The sequence below is a fragment of the Myodes glareolus genome, chromosome 8 (genome assembly GCF_982192425.1).
Source record: "Myodes glareolus chromosome 8, mMyoGla1.1, whole genome shotgun sequence".
Lineage (NCBI taxonomy): Eukaryota > Metazoa > Chordata > Mammalia > Rodentia > Cricetidae > Myodes > Myodes glareolus.
In genome coordinates this window covers 68174050-68187743 of record NC_142033.1, presented here as the reverse complement: position 1 = coordinate 68187743, position 13694 = coordinate 68174050, and positions in this window count along the sequence as shown.

Below are 13694 nucleotides of genomic sequence, written 5' to 3'. Positions count from 1 at the left end.
CACACACACTCTCCTATGAGACAGGGTTTCATATATTCCAGGCTGCCCTTCAACTCACCATGTAGCTGAGGTGGTGGGACCTTGAAATCCTGATCCTCCTGCTCCCACATCCCAAATGCTGGGTTTACAGATGCCTGCGCACCACCGTTCGAGGTTTATGCATTGCGGAGATGGAACCCAGACCTCCCTGCATCCTAGGCAAGCACTGAGCTACATCCCCAATGTTCAACTTTTCTTTTAAATTTTTAGATTTTTAAAACTTTGTTATGTGTATGAGTGTTCTGCCTGCATGCATGTCTGTGTACTATGTGTGTGTGTGTGGTGCCGGAGGAGGTCAGACAAAAATCATCAATACCTTGGCCCTGGAGCTGTAGATGGTTGTGAATAGCCATGTGGGTACTGGGAATTGATCTTGGGTCTTCTGCAAGAATAAGAAGTGCTCCTAACCACTGATCCATCTTTCCAGCTCCCATAAATATTTCTCTCTTTTGGCTATTTTTTTTTCTTTTTGGAGACATGGTCTCATTATAAAGCTCTGGTTGTCTTGGCTCTGGCTGTCCTGGAATGTACTATGTAGACTAGGCTAGTTTTGAACTCACAGAGATCTGTCTCCCTCTGCCTCCCAAGTGCTAGGATTAAAGGTGTGTGCCACTACACTGGGTCACAAATATTTCTTGAATGGTATTTTGAAGATAAAGAAGAGCTGTCTCTCCTAGGCTTCTTGCCCCTGTCTGTGAACTTGAATCTAGGTTCTTACATCTGCCAACAGAGAGAAGAAAGCCCTGCTGGTTAGACTGTGCCTTTCGTATAGGCCCAGTAGCTGGCCCTGCCACACTGGCCACTAACTCCGGAAGTACCTCCCAGGCCTTTTTTCTCTGTGTATTTAGAAACAGACAATGAGGATTGATGGGGAAAACAGAGAAGCCAGGACCTGGTGGGGCCTGGAACATTTCTAGAGGGGTGCTGCTATCACAGAAGCTTCCACTCCTGGTGTTCCCAAGCCAGCAAGAAGCAGAATCTAGCAGAGCCCCTCCCTTTTGGGGCACTACAGCCCCTTTTATCTTCTCTGTCCTGCCATGGCTACAGGAATATCCTACCTGACCGGGACACAGCCCATCCCTGCTGAGACTCCAATCTGATCAAATGGTGAACCCCTGGCCACAGTCCAATCAAGTGAAAGTAGATCCAGCCTTATCGGTTTCAGGCGGTAGTCCCTGGGGTGGTCCTGAGGTGGCCCCAAAGGGTCCCTGTCTGTTTGATTTTCCTGCTCAGACACACTTGTTTAAACAGACCCCCAAGGTTTTCAGTAACCAGAGCCAGACCTGGAGTGTGATTGCCAGGTAAGGGAGGCCCTCAGTGAGATGTTGGCTTGGGGAGGGGGGCAGTAGGAGGAGAAAGGACAGAAAGGGGGTTAGAGAAGAAGACAGAGAAGATGCCACCTTCAGAATGCAGAAAATTCCCTGCACTTTGCTCAGTGGGTTCAAATCCTGGTCCCCATCCTTTGGGCTTTGTGTCCTCTGAGAAAACTGTTGAGCTTCCCAACTGCTGCTGCCAGGGTCAAACTGAGGCTAGGATGCCCCAGTTCCCTCTGAGAACAGTCACATGGGGCTAGCCAGGTACCTCTGTATCAACGGGAGCCAGGGACGGCTCCTGGATCCAAAGAGGTAAACTGAGGTAAGCTGGCATGTTCTCTCCCTACCTGCTGCTCCAAATCAACCCATCTCTGAGACAAAATCTGTCCTGTGGGCCTGTCCTGCCCATGTGCTGTATTGGCTCTGTGTGCACAAACCTTCCAAAATGTTTTCCTCATCCCCAGTCCTCACCTCTGTGATCCACCCTCCCCTCTTCCTCCAACGCCACTATCAAGCATGATTCTCCCCCCCGCCCCGTCACTCAATAGCGTGGGGTCTCCTTCCTGCTCTAAGATCACCCATGGGCTGTTCCTCAGAAATCCCAGTGCCTCAGGTAGCTTCCAACTTCCTCGCTTCCTTTGGGATCTCTGCTCTTCAGTGTTACTTCTCCAAGAAGCCTTCCCTCATCTTCTAGAACACAGACGCCCACCTTAGCAACCTCCTGCACCTGCTTTATTTTCATGGCTGCTGCTGAGATTGGATGGCTATTAATTATCATTCTTCTTGGCGCTTCGGCTCCCTGGGGAGCTCCTCTTGGCTGAGGCTGTCTCCCCACTCGGCACACAGTAGGTGCTCAATAAAGAGATTCAGATGCTGGAGTGCATTCCCTACACACCGTGACTTGAGGAATGTTGCCAGTCTCTTTCTCTGTGTGTTTCCTCTTCCGACAATGCAGAGCTATGACTTGTCCCACCCTCTACCCCTGTGAGGCGTAAGCTAGAGAAGGTTTGGGAAGAGCTCTGTGTGCAGCCTGGGACCGAAGACGCCTGTGGGACATGGCTGTTTTTTCTAAGGGGACAGTGGACCTTCTAGAAGGAGAGCGAGGTGGCCACAGCATCCTCAGGGCTGAGTCTTTCTGGCACATCAAGGGATTCCACCCCAAATTCATTCCCACCTCTCAAGGACCCTCCAAACTGACTAAATGTACCGGTCTTCTTGTAGGTAATAGAACAAAGGTCAAGGGAGTCACATGACTAGGGAACCCCTTTACATTCCTGGGTTTTTTTCTTTGTTTTATTTTGTTTTGCTTTGTTTATTATGTTGTTTTTTGTGTTTGTGTGTGTGTGTGTGTGTATTTTGAGACAGGGTTTCTCTGCGTAGCCCTAGATGAACTGGAATTCACTCTGTAGACCTGGCTAGCCTTGAACTCATAGAGATCCACGTGCCTCTGTTTTCTGAGTGCTGGGATTAAAGGTGTGTACCAGCCACTACCATCTGGCCACATTCCTGTTCTAACTGGTCCAGTGCTGCTTGGCTGTAACTGACACCCTTGGGCCCTATCCAGGTGCATTCTTTTTTGTTGTTGTTTTGTTTTGTGTTTTGTTTTTTTGAGACAGGGGTTCTCTGTAGCTTTGAAGCCTGTCTTGGAACTTGGTATGTAGACCAGGCTGGCCTCGAACTGACAGAGATCCACCAGTTTCTGCCTCCAGAGTGCTGGTATTAAAGGCACGCGCCACCACCACCACCACCACCACCCGGCTCAGGTGCATTCTTTTGGGAGGGTGGCTTCATGACAGAGGCCGTGAAGTTTCCCTCAGGAAGATACTGGGTCAAGGATCACGTGGGTGGAGTAAGGCTGAAAGAGTGAGAGAGAGGTCAGGCTGAGTAGGGGTGGGGGTGAGGACAGGGAGGAGCAGGAGCAGAGGCCGAGAGCTTGTGGAGGTTGTGTGACAAGTTGTCACTGCATTGGCTCCTTAAAAGGCAGATATGGAAGGTGGCTTTGGTATGACATTCAGATTTTATCCTAATGCAAGGTCTGTCATGAGGATGGGAGACAAACGAAATGGTGTCTCTGAGTCCAGAACCTCCTTGTTTTCTGGAGTATGTCTAGGGTCCCTCATTATCCCATCCAGCTGAGGAGATACCAGGCCTGGGAGGCTGCCATCTATGGAGAGGCGGGAAGGACAGCATTAGCTGCTGACAAGAGACATGACATCTGTACCAAGTACTCTGGAGTCACTAGCTGCTCAGTCTCAGGGAACAAATGAAAAGTGATCAAAAGACACGATAAGGGCCTCCCACCGAAGCACCCTGTGTGTCTCTGTCCTAGCTGGGGCAAGCACACATGAGGTGGGCCCTTCACGGAAACCTCCACTTTCTACTAGACGCGGGCCCTGATGGTAGAATCAGGCCTCCCAGTGAGAACTGAAAGTCGGTGCTTGTAACTATGCCATGGAATACATAATCCCATCAACTGTGGTGTGTTTCCCTGCCAGGCTACCATTTGCCCTTCATCTCTAAGTCACCTCTAATGTTGGGGCGGCTCTCATTGTCCCCTGTCCCTGGGAAAACGAACTGGGCGACTTGCAGAAGGGGTGTGTGTGTGTGCGTGTGTATGTGTGCATGTGTGTTTATGTATGCACAGGTGCGCCTGGATGACATTCATACACATGCCAGAGAACAACCTTGGGTGTGGCTGCTATGGCACTGTCATTTATCCTTTGAGACACGTTCTATCCCTGGCCTGGAGCTCACCAAGTAGGCAAGGCTAGGGTGTGTGCCAGTAACAAGTGTGTGCCACCACACCTGGCTTTCTCCAAGGGTTCCGGGGATGGAACTCAGGTCCTTGCGCTTGTGTGATAAACACGTGACCAGCTAAGCCAGCTCTCCTGCCTCAGAGGCTATATACTGCTGAAAGCATCCCTGACTCCTAGGACAACGGGGACAGGTTCCCAAAACGGGCCAGTGTAAAGCAACAGAAATGGATCTTTTATATTCTCAGACCATCCAAACCGAGGCTTAATCAGGGCTGTGCTCTCGGACACTGTGTACAACCGTTCTTCCTCCCCTGACCTTAGGGGTGGCTGCTGTCCTTGGAAACCACTGGCTCTTGGCCGCACCACTCCGGCCCTTGCCTGTTTCCATGGTGTCCTCCATGCCTGTGTCCAAGTTTCTTCTTGGAAGGACACCAGTCGTCCTGGATTAAGAACTTCTCTCCTCCATGACCTCATCCTAAACAGTTTACCTCTGTGGACCCCATTCCTAAAGAAGGGCGCATCTTCCAGTGACAGGGGTTGGCATGCTTACATGTCTTTTGGGGGAACACAATTCAGACCCACAACAGGCCATATGTGTGTCCTCTGTGGTGTGGTTGGACACCCATATTGCAGAGAGCAAAAGGGTATTAATGCTGCAGTCCCTGGAGAGAGCATGGCATGCCCACTTTCTTCCATCAGGACTTCATGCAGTAGAGCGTGTTTGCTGGGCCATCAGCCCTGTGTGTTACAGAGGAAGAAGCTGAAGTCTCTCAAGATTCTTCTGCAAAACTCGCATCTATAGCAATAGTGGCTGTTGGAATTCCAAACCAAGCCCCATTGGTCGCTACTCCTCCCCTCCCCCAAAAGGTCAGGGAGGCAGGCAGGATAAGCAGAGGCGGGGCAGGTGGGCCTGTCCAGGCCCTGCTGACTCATGGGAGTGTTAATGCCGCTGCATGGCCTGTTGTTGCTGTTGCCAGGGAGCTGATTAAGATGTCACGGAAGATTACGATGTCAGGTGCAGGAGTCAAGCTCCAGGGGGGTGACTGCTAGGCTGGGAAGGTTACCCTGGCAACAGAGACAGGACATCCATGCTGAGTAGGGACATAGACTAGTCAGAGGGGCAGGGGGTCCAGGGTGATTGTCCTGGGTACCAAGTCTGGCCTTTCTGCTCCACAGCTGGGTGGGTGAGCTGGAGGGAAAAGTCTTCCCTTTTTGAATATCTTCCCTTTCTCCCCAAATGGGAGAACAATCCCATCCCTGTGAGGACTGAATGGGATCGAGAGAAAAGACCCCCAGCTTCACAAGTGTCTGCCAAGTCCCCAGGGATCCCTAGCCAGGCAGGAGCTCCCAAGCAGAGGCTCAGGCATGGACAGACTTGCCCAGAGGTGTTAAAGAGGTGCCAACTCAGTCTCTGCCAGGTGCTGAGGCTGTCCAGCGTACAGGCTCACGGGGCCACACTGGGTCCTGCTGGCAGCCTTCTGTATGCTGACATCAGCAGAGTGGGTGGCTCCTCGGGTTTTCTGTTCACAGCACCCACAGCAGCCCATGCTCACTGTCCAGTCACCTTCCACACGACCTTGAGCCTTCTTTCCCCAGGTCTCTAGAGCCCAGCACACTGCCCAGTACAGCCTAATTAATAAGGAAGCAAATGATTTCTCAAATTTTCCCCCTTCCTCAGAGCAAACTTCTGTCTCTGATAAAGAAATATCCCCCCTCTACACAGCAACCCTTTCCTGGACCGTGTTATGTTCCTGTTTCCCCGACTGTGATTGACATTCACCCCCTAGCTCATCTGTATACCCACTAACATACTCACCTACAATTCACCTATTTGTGCACCCACACCTCCACCACGTACCAACCCTTGGTAACCCATTCACCCATAACAGTTTCCATTCACGCATCAATCCCTCTATCCATCCTACAATCTACCTCTCACTTTGTCCAATCACTCCCTTCCTATCCATCTCCTTTCCTACCAAACACCTACCCACTCACCCTCCCATCCTCCCACCTCCCATCTCCCTAGGCCTCTGTCCACCCATCTATTTGCATGCCCATCCACCTATCCCTCCTACCATTTATTCATTCATCGGTTTATCCACCTACCCGTCACCTGCCCATCCATCACACAATTCACCCTCACATTATCTAACAGTCCTCTCCCATCTACCCCTCCATCCATCCACTCACCCATTAATCAGTTCACCCGACCAACCATTTACCCATGCTTGCATGCACCCACCCATCAATCACTTTATCTACCCAATTCTTGAGTCTAGACATGCAACCATCCCCTTCATTCATTAACCCACCCATGCATGAACCCAGCTCTCTCAACTGACAGTTCATTTGGCCCTCCAACAAGAAGACAGGAGGCACCAGCTGATAGTATGTCCTCTGGGCGGTCCAAGGGGGCCACAGAGTCAGGGCAGAATGGAACTTTGGCTCTGAAGGGTCCTCAGTTAATCTTGTAAGGGTGAGGGAACCCCAATGTCTGTGCATATCTAGGCACCTCAGCTATGGGGAGGAAGGAGGCCTGCAGGTGATGGGAAAAGGGCACCATTTGGAACTGCAGAGGGCTCTGGAGCACAGCTGGTAGGTGACGATGCAACTGGGACATGCAGCTTCATGGCCCCCAGCACACACTCAAGCCTCCATCCTTTGGGGCCGTCCTTACCTAGGCTCAGAGGGGTTAAGCTAGCACCTGTATCGCGAACAGGTAAGCGATAGAGCTCCAAGGCCATCCCCTCAGGAAAGTGTGCCAGACTTTCCTTTGTGCCTCAGTACTTTCTGCTTCCCCTGTACCCTCTGCACCTGCTGTCCATTCCTTGATAGACCGACCACTGGCTACTGACCAGGTAGCAGGGACAGTTCCGGGAACATAGTGGATTCTCAGAGTATCTTCCTAGGGATGCTGGGGATACACAACGCCCTACGGTGGGCCAGTGGACTGTTTCATGGTCCTCAACCTTCTTGCAACCTTCCCCCAAGCTGACTGGTGGTTCTAGTCTCTGGGTGCATTGGCTGTTGGATCCACACGCTCCACCTCCTGCCGGCAGGGCTGGCATGCCTGCAGCACCAGCTTATCCTCTGAGGGGACACACAGAACGCCAGCAGATAATTGAACAGATTACGGGAGAGTGGAACCGCTGAAGGGTGATTTACTGTGCGTCATCCCTGCTTCAGGGATTTTATTAGAAATTGAAGAATGGCTTCCTGGCTTGAGGCTATGTGTCACCTCCAACAGTCGCCAAAGCAGCGCTGGCTCCCAAGGTGTCTGCAGTCACTGCAAACGCATGCTCAGTGTGATGGGGGCGGCAACAGCTAAGAGCCGAGGTCACTGAAGAGAATGAACCTTTCTCTTCTCTCCTCTCCCCCTCCATCCCTCTGTGTGGGGAGAAGCTGTGGGAACATGGTGGGTGAGGGGAGAACCCTGGAAATGATGAGTTGCTCATTTTTAGATCTAGCTCAGTCTTCCAGCCAGAGGTGATCCCAGGATCCCGAGATGAAGGGCAAGAGCACCCAAGTGTCTAAAGTGTCTCAGAGGGAGCAGGAGAGAGGGTCCAGTTGTCAACACACCCAGGTTCAGTTACCAGCTCCCACACGGTCACTCTCAACCATCTGTAGTGCCGATTCCAGAGGCCCATTCTTCTAACTCCACAACACCAAGCATACACACACGGTCAATATATATGCTCACAGACAAAACATGCACACATGTAAAATAAAGAGAAATAATTAACATATTTCACAGTACCAGAAGACTCCAGGGTCCCAGTGGAGGTCTACCTGTATCCAAGCAGTGCATTTCCAGTTGGCTGCTTTGATTCCTGGTGGCAGAGGTGCTCCCTTGAATACTGTGTGCACACAGTTATGGTTTTACCGAACACCTCCGGTCACCTGACTCTTGACTTTCTCCATTCTCCACTTTGCTGGAGCCTCTTAGTACAGCTGTCCCCACTGGGGTCTCAGACCAGTCCATGCGCCCAGATTAGGACTTACAAGACTAATGTAAGCTTACAACCACTAAAAGACGTCGTTATGGAGCTAAAGAGGAAGGAGGGTTTCGTGTTTCTTGCCCTTGTTCTGGGTCTTAAAAATGAAAGTTTTTCTTCTAACTCTACATCCTTCTTTCACCAGAAGTTTCCTTTCTGTGGTTGGCTATAGCGCTATTCTCCTGCTAGAATGTAATCACCATAGCAACAGAATGGGGGGCAGGGGGCGCTCATGAGGGCAAGGCCCCCACAGTGAATTAGTACATTATAGCACAGTAGGTTAGCTTTTGTGGGAGTGAAATCCTAATAAAAACAAGGAGTTCAGAGTCAGGCTTGCTGGCCCAGGCTTGCCATCCTGAGCTCCGGGGAGGCTAAGGCAAGAGAATCAGGAACTCAAGGCCAGCCTGGTGAGGCCAAATTTCATTAAACAAAAACCAAACAAACAACAAAAAAAGGAGTTCAGCCTCGTCCCTCTCTCATGTCAAATTGTTTGGCAGTGGGGGAGTCACCCTGGTTTCCCGCATGTTCACCAGTGCCAGATGCTGGCAGGGTTTGAAGCTGGAGTTGTTGGAATAAGAACAGGCACAGGGGCATCGCTCTGTCACATTGTGGCTTAAGGCCACTGTCCTTGATGCCATATGTTCTTGAGCATTTGCCTATCTTTTTTTTTTCATTTTTTTTTTTTTTTGAGACTGGGTTTCTTATAGTCCAGGCTAGCCTTCAATTTCCTGTGTAGCGGAGGGTGACCTTGAACTTCTGTCCCCTGTGCTGCTATCTCCAGAGTGCTAGGATCACTGTGCCTCCTTGCCCGGTGTGTGCAGTACTGGGGATCGAACCAGGGAGTGGTATATGCTAGGCAAGTACCCTGCCCTCTAGGCCACCTCTCCAGCCCAAGAAGTATCTCTTCATACACTTGTCTGTAAGCATCTGTCTGCCCTTGTTGGTAGAATGTTGACTAACTGATAATAGGTTAATTTTAAAAATGAAAACTTTTTTATGCATCCTGGGATTGGAACATGGGACCTTCTACATGCTAAGCTTGTGAGTTATGTCCCACATCCTCAGCTCTAATTTTTTTTTTGTGGGTCTGGGATTACAGACACGCACTACCTTGTTGGACTGAAGAAAGTCTTGCTGGAACATCTAGATACTTACAAACAAACAAGCCAAAAGGTAGGGATGGAGGAAGGGAAGAAGGGAGACAGAGAGAATATATATAAAAAAATAAATAAAAATTAATCCAAAGGTGTAAAAGTAAAGCACAAAACCATACAATTCAGGACAGGGTACCGGTAGAGAAGAAATGACCTTGGACTTGGCCTCTGTCCTAGTCATTTATCTGTTACTGTGACAAGACATCATGGCCTAGGCTACTTACGGGAGGACAGGTTTCCTGGGGCTCACGGTTCCAAAGGTTAGGGAGAGTCCATGCCATCAGGTGTAACATGGCCGCGGTGACAGGCAGGACAGCAGGGACAGGAAGCTGAGAGCTCACGTCTTGGACTGCTCTCAGGAAGCAGTGAGCAAGCTGGCAGTGGCAGAAGGCTTTAGATTCCGAAAGCCCGACCCCCATATAACACCAAAGTATGGTTTACAGCAAGACTGGAGTGAGCAGGGTGGTCCCTCTCACTCTGTTCTTGTCCAGGTCTCTTGGCCCTCCTTATAAACTTAAAATGAATATTTTGATATCTACCATGACAACACAGCCTCCTGGGAAGTGTCTCACCTCTAGAGAAGTTGAGACCTGTCAACTTGGCAATCTGGAGTTTTCTGGCACACAGCGGGGTCAGCACTGTATCATTCAGCTCTTCCCTGAGTTCCTTTAGTGAGTTTCTTTTAGTTGCTTCTTTTTTTTTTCTCATGTAGATGTTGTTTGAGTTTCGTTAGAATGACAGCTATATTGTTAATCTCGGTGGGGGGGGGCAGGGAGAGAAGTGAAAATTACGCTGTGTTTATAAGCAGAGTTCACCCGTGCCAATCTTTCCTTAAGAAAATAACTGAACGTGTACCTTTCTGTAATTACTGATTTATTCAGTGAGGTGTGTGTGTGTGTGTGTGTGTGTGTGTGCGTGTGCGCGCGCACATACATGCCTTTTCAGTGCTCATTTTCACTCATGGAAGTCAGGAGGAGCCCTTGCCTGCACGTTTACTGTTGACTCTTCATGCAGCACGTTTGGCCTTGCCATTCGGTAGGTGCCCAAAGTTTGATGAATTCCTATATACCTGTTCACAGCGATCGCAGAGAACAGCCTTTCAGAGCAAGACAAACTCACACTAGAAACCCAGCTTCACGAGATGTGACTTCAAGCAAGTGACAGTCTCTGAGCCTCACTGTAAAATGGGACAGTGTGATAACATCTTGGGTGGATGTCATGCGCCTGGCGTGTCCTGGGGTCTTTCCGTTGCTGCCTCTGTGTCCTGACTGAGCTGATATTCATTATTCGTATTCTCATGTGGTTAGTGTAGCCCAGGAGGTCGGCTCTCTGCAGCTTTCTGGGTACGTACCACAACGCTCCCACCAGTACACCAGTTCCTGAGCTAGTTCAGAGTCCGTCATTATCACCTTCAGCCTCGTGGAATTCTGATGCAGCGTATGAGCTTTCAGGGAACTAGTGTCAGCTTTTCTCAAGGACACTCCCTGTTACTGTAGCAAAGGAGGTAGGCTTTGTCCATTTGTATTAAGGTAGAAACTCACAGGACCTTGTGATTTCTCAGGGGCAATTCTTGAAGTATCTTCTCCCAAGTACTATGGTAGCTAGTATATCTTAGCTCACAGTGATTTCAAAAGAAAGGAGCCATCATCCCACATTATAGATGAGGAAGCAGGCTCTGATAGCGGCACACAAGCACACCAAACCAGTGTGACAGCTCCTCTGGGATACTGTATATTTAGGTACCGTGGCCTGATGAGGGACCTATGTCTAAACACATGGATACAGATGGTGGGGGTCCTTGTGAAGTCCTCCATCTGTCCCCAACAATTCTTAGTTCTCTGTAAGGACTTGTTGAGATGGGAATATTTTACAGTTTTAGCCTATGTGTTGATATTTAGTTTTTAAAAAAATCCAGATTGAATCAGTTATTCTTTCACTTGGACCAAATACCCTGGCAAGAGGTGATTTAAGAAATGAAGGGTTCCTTTGAGTCACAGTTTGAGAGAGTACAGTCTGTCATGGCAGAGAAGACATGGAGACAAGATCAGGAGACTGATCAACTGATCAGGAGACTGATCAACTGATCAGGAGACTGATCAAGGAGGAGACAACTCAGGAGGCAGAGTGTGGACAGGAAGTGGAGTAGGGCTAGGAAACCTCAAAGCCTACCCTCACTGGCCCCCATCCTTCAACAAAGCTCCACCTCCTAAAGGTTCCACAATCTTTCCAAACAGCACTGCCAGCTGGAAACTAATACAGGTTCAAACACATGAGCCTGTGAGGACATGCCACACCCAAACCACAGCAGTGACATAACAAAAGTCAAGAATACTTGAAATGCACACTCTTTCAGTTTTACCCCAATTTGGGGGTAGATTTTCTTTTGTCTGTTTGGGCGGTCAGGATAAGACACCACCTCTTTGGAACCTTTGTGGAGGCCAGAAGTTCAAGGTCATGATGGTCAAGTTGGTTCCTTGTGGGACACTCTTCACAGCTTATAAAGAGCTACCTTCTTGGAGTGTGTTTACAAGGCCTTCCCCTTAGGTCTCTTCCCTGCCTCTTTTGGAGATACCAGGCTCATAAGATTAAACATGCCTGTGGGACTTCATTTAGATCATCCTAAGAGCCCACTCTACAAACAGAGTCATGGGGGCAGGGGTGGGCCTTCCATATATGAATTTAAAGAGGCGTAGTGCTATAAGCTTTTTTATTATCCTAAAGATTTTTATTACTTATTTATTTACAGAGCAAATAAACCAGACTCCGGATGCAGGGGACTAAGGAGGCTACCTCTATAGGGTCAGGTTGCAGCATGACAGGTGCCTCTGACTTTGAGGCCCTCTGTTCAGATCTAGGGCTGACCTAAAGAGAGAGCATGCACTAATGAAATCTTAACAATGTGGGTCTCTAGAGAAGACCTGTACGACGACACCATTTGACAGCCCAGCACGGATCGGGGAATTCTTGCAAGGCCTAACCCATAGATAAACTGTAGGCATTAATGAATGCTGAGAGAAGGAAAACCAGTCTTCTCCAGTTACGAGCACCTGATAGGTCATCCAATATGAACAACACTAAATGGACTGTCTTAGTCAGTTGATGTGGGATCCCCCCTCTGTATGCTGTGAATGTGCTTTGTTACCATTGGTTAATAAAGAAGTTGCTTTGGGCTCTGGTGGGGCAGAATAGAGCAAGGCGGGAATTCCAAGCAGAGACAGAGGAGAAAAGGAGGCAGAGTCAGGGAGACACCATGAAGCTGCTGAAGGAGAAGATACAAGTTGCCAGCTGGAACCTAACCATTAAATCAGGAGCCTCATGGTAAAATACAAAATAACAGAAATGGATTAATTTAAGATGTAAGAGTTAGTTAATAAGAAGCCCGAGCTAATAGGCCAAGCAGTGTTTTAATTAATACAGTTTCTGTCTGATTATTTTGGTCTGGGCAGCCGGGAACGAATAAGCAGTCTCAGTCTACATTCAGTGTCCTATTGGTGAGAAGAGACACCATGACCACAGTACCTCTTATAAAAGAGAGCATTTGACTGGGACTTATAGTCTCAAAGGCTCAGACCATTATCATCACAGTGAGGAGCACAGTGGCATGCAGACAGACTTGGTGCTGGAGAAGTAGCTGGGAGCTCTACTTCTGGATCTGTAGGCAACAGGAAGAAAGAGAGCCACTGTGCCTGGTTTGAGCATGTGAAACCTCAAAGGCTGTCCCCCAGTGACACACTTCCTCCAAAATGCCATACCTACTTCAGCAAAGCCACACCTCCTAATCCCTCCCAAGTAGTGCCACTCCCTAAGGACTAAGCATTCAAACATATGAGCCTATGGGTGTCATTCTTACTCAAACTACCAACCACAGGGATTCAACTGGCTTCATTCATCTGTCTGTCTGTCTGTCTGTCTGTCTCTCTCTCTCTCTCTATATATATATACATATATATATAAAATATATATACACACACATATATATATGTGCACATATATAGAGAGGTGTATATGTATTCATACAGATTGTCAAAACTCATTAAAGGAGAGCAGGGCAGGTCATGAAGTTAAAAGTGAGTGCGGAAGGACACCAGAAGAGTTGGAGAGGAAGAAAGTGGGGTGAAAATGATATAAATACAGTTCTCATGTATGAAATTCTCAAAAATCATAATAAAATAACTGTTAAGAAACCAAAGAGGCCAGGCAATGATAACACATGTCTTCAATTCCAGCACTTGGGAGGCAGTGGCAAGCAGATCTCAATGAGTTCGAGGCCAATCTGGTCTACAGAAAAAAGTTCCAGGACAACCAGAGCTACGAAGGGAAACCCTCTCTTGAAAAACCAAAACCAAAAAAAAAAAAAAAAGAGAAAGAAACCAAAGAGATGTAGCATGCTTTATGTTTCATGTCACTGTGTAAATCTCCCTGTCATCCCAATTT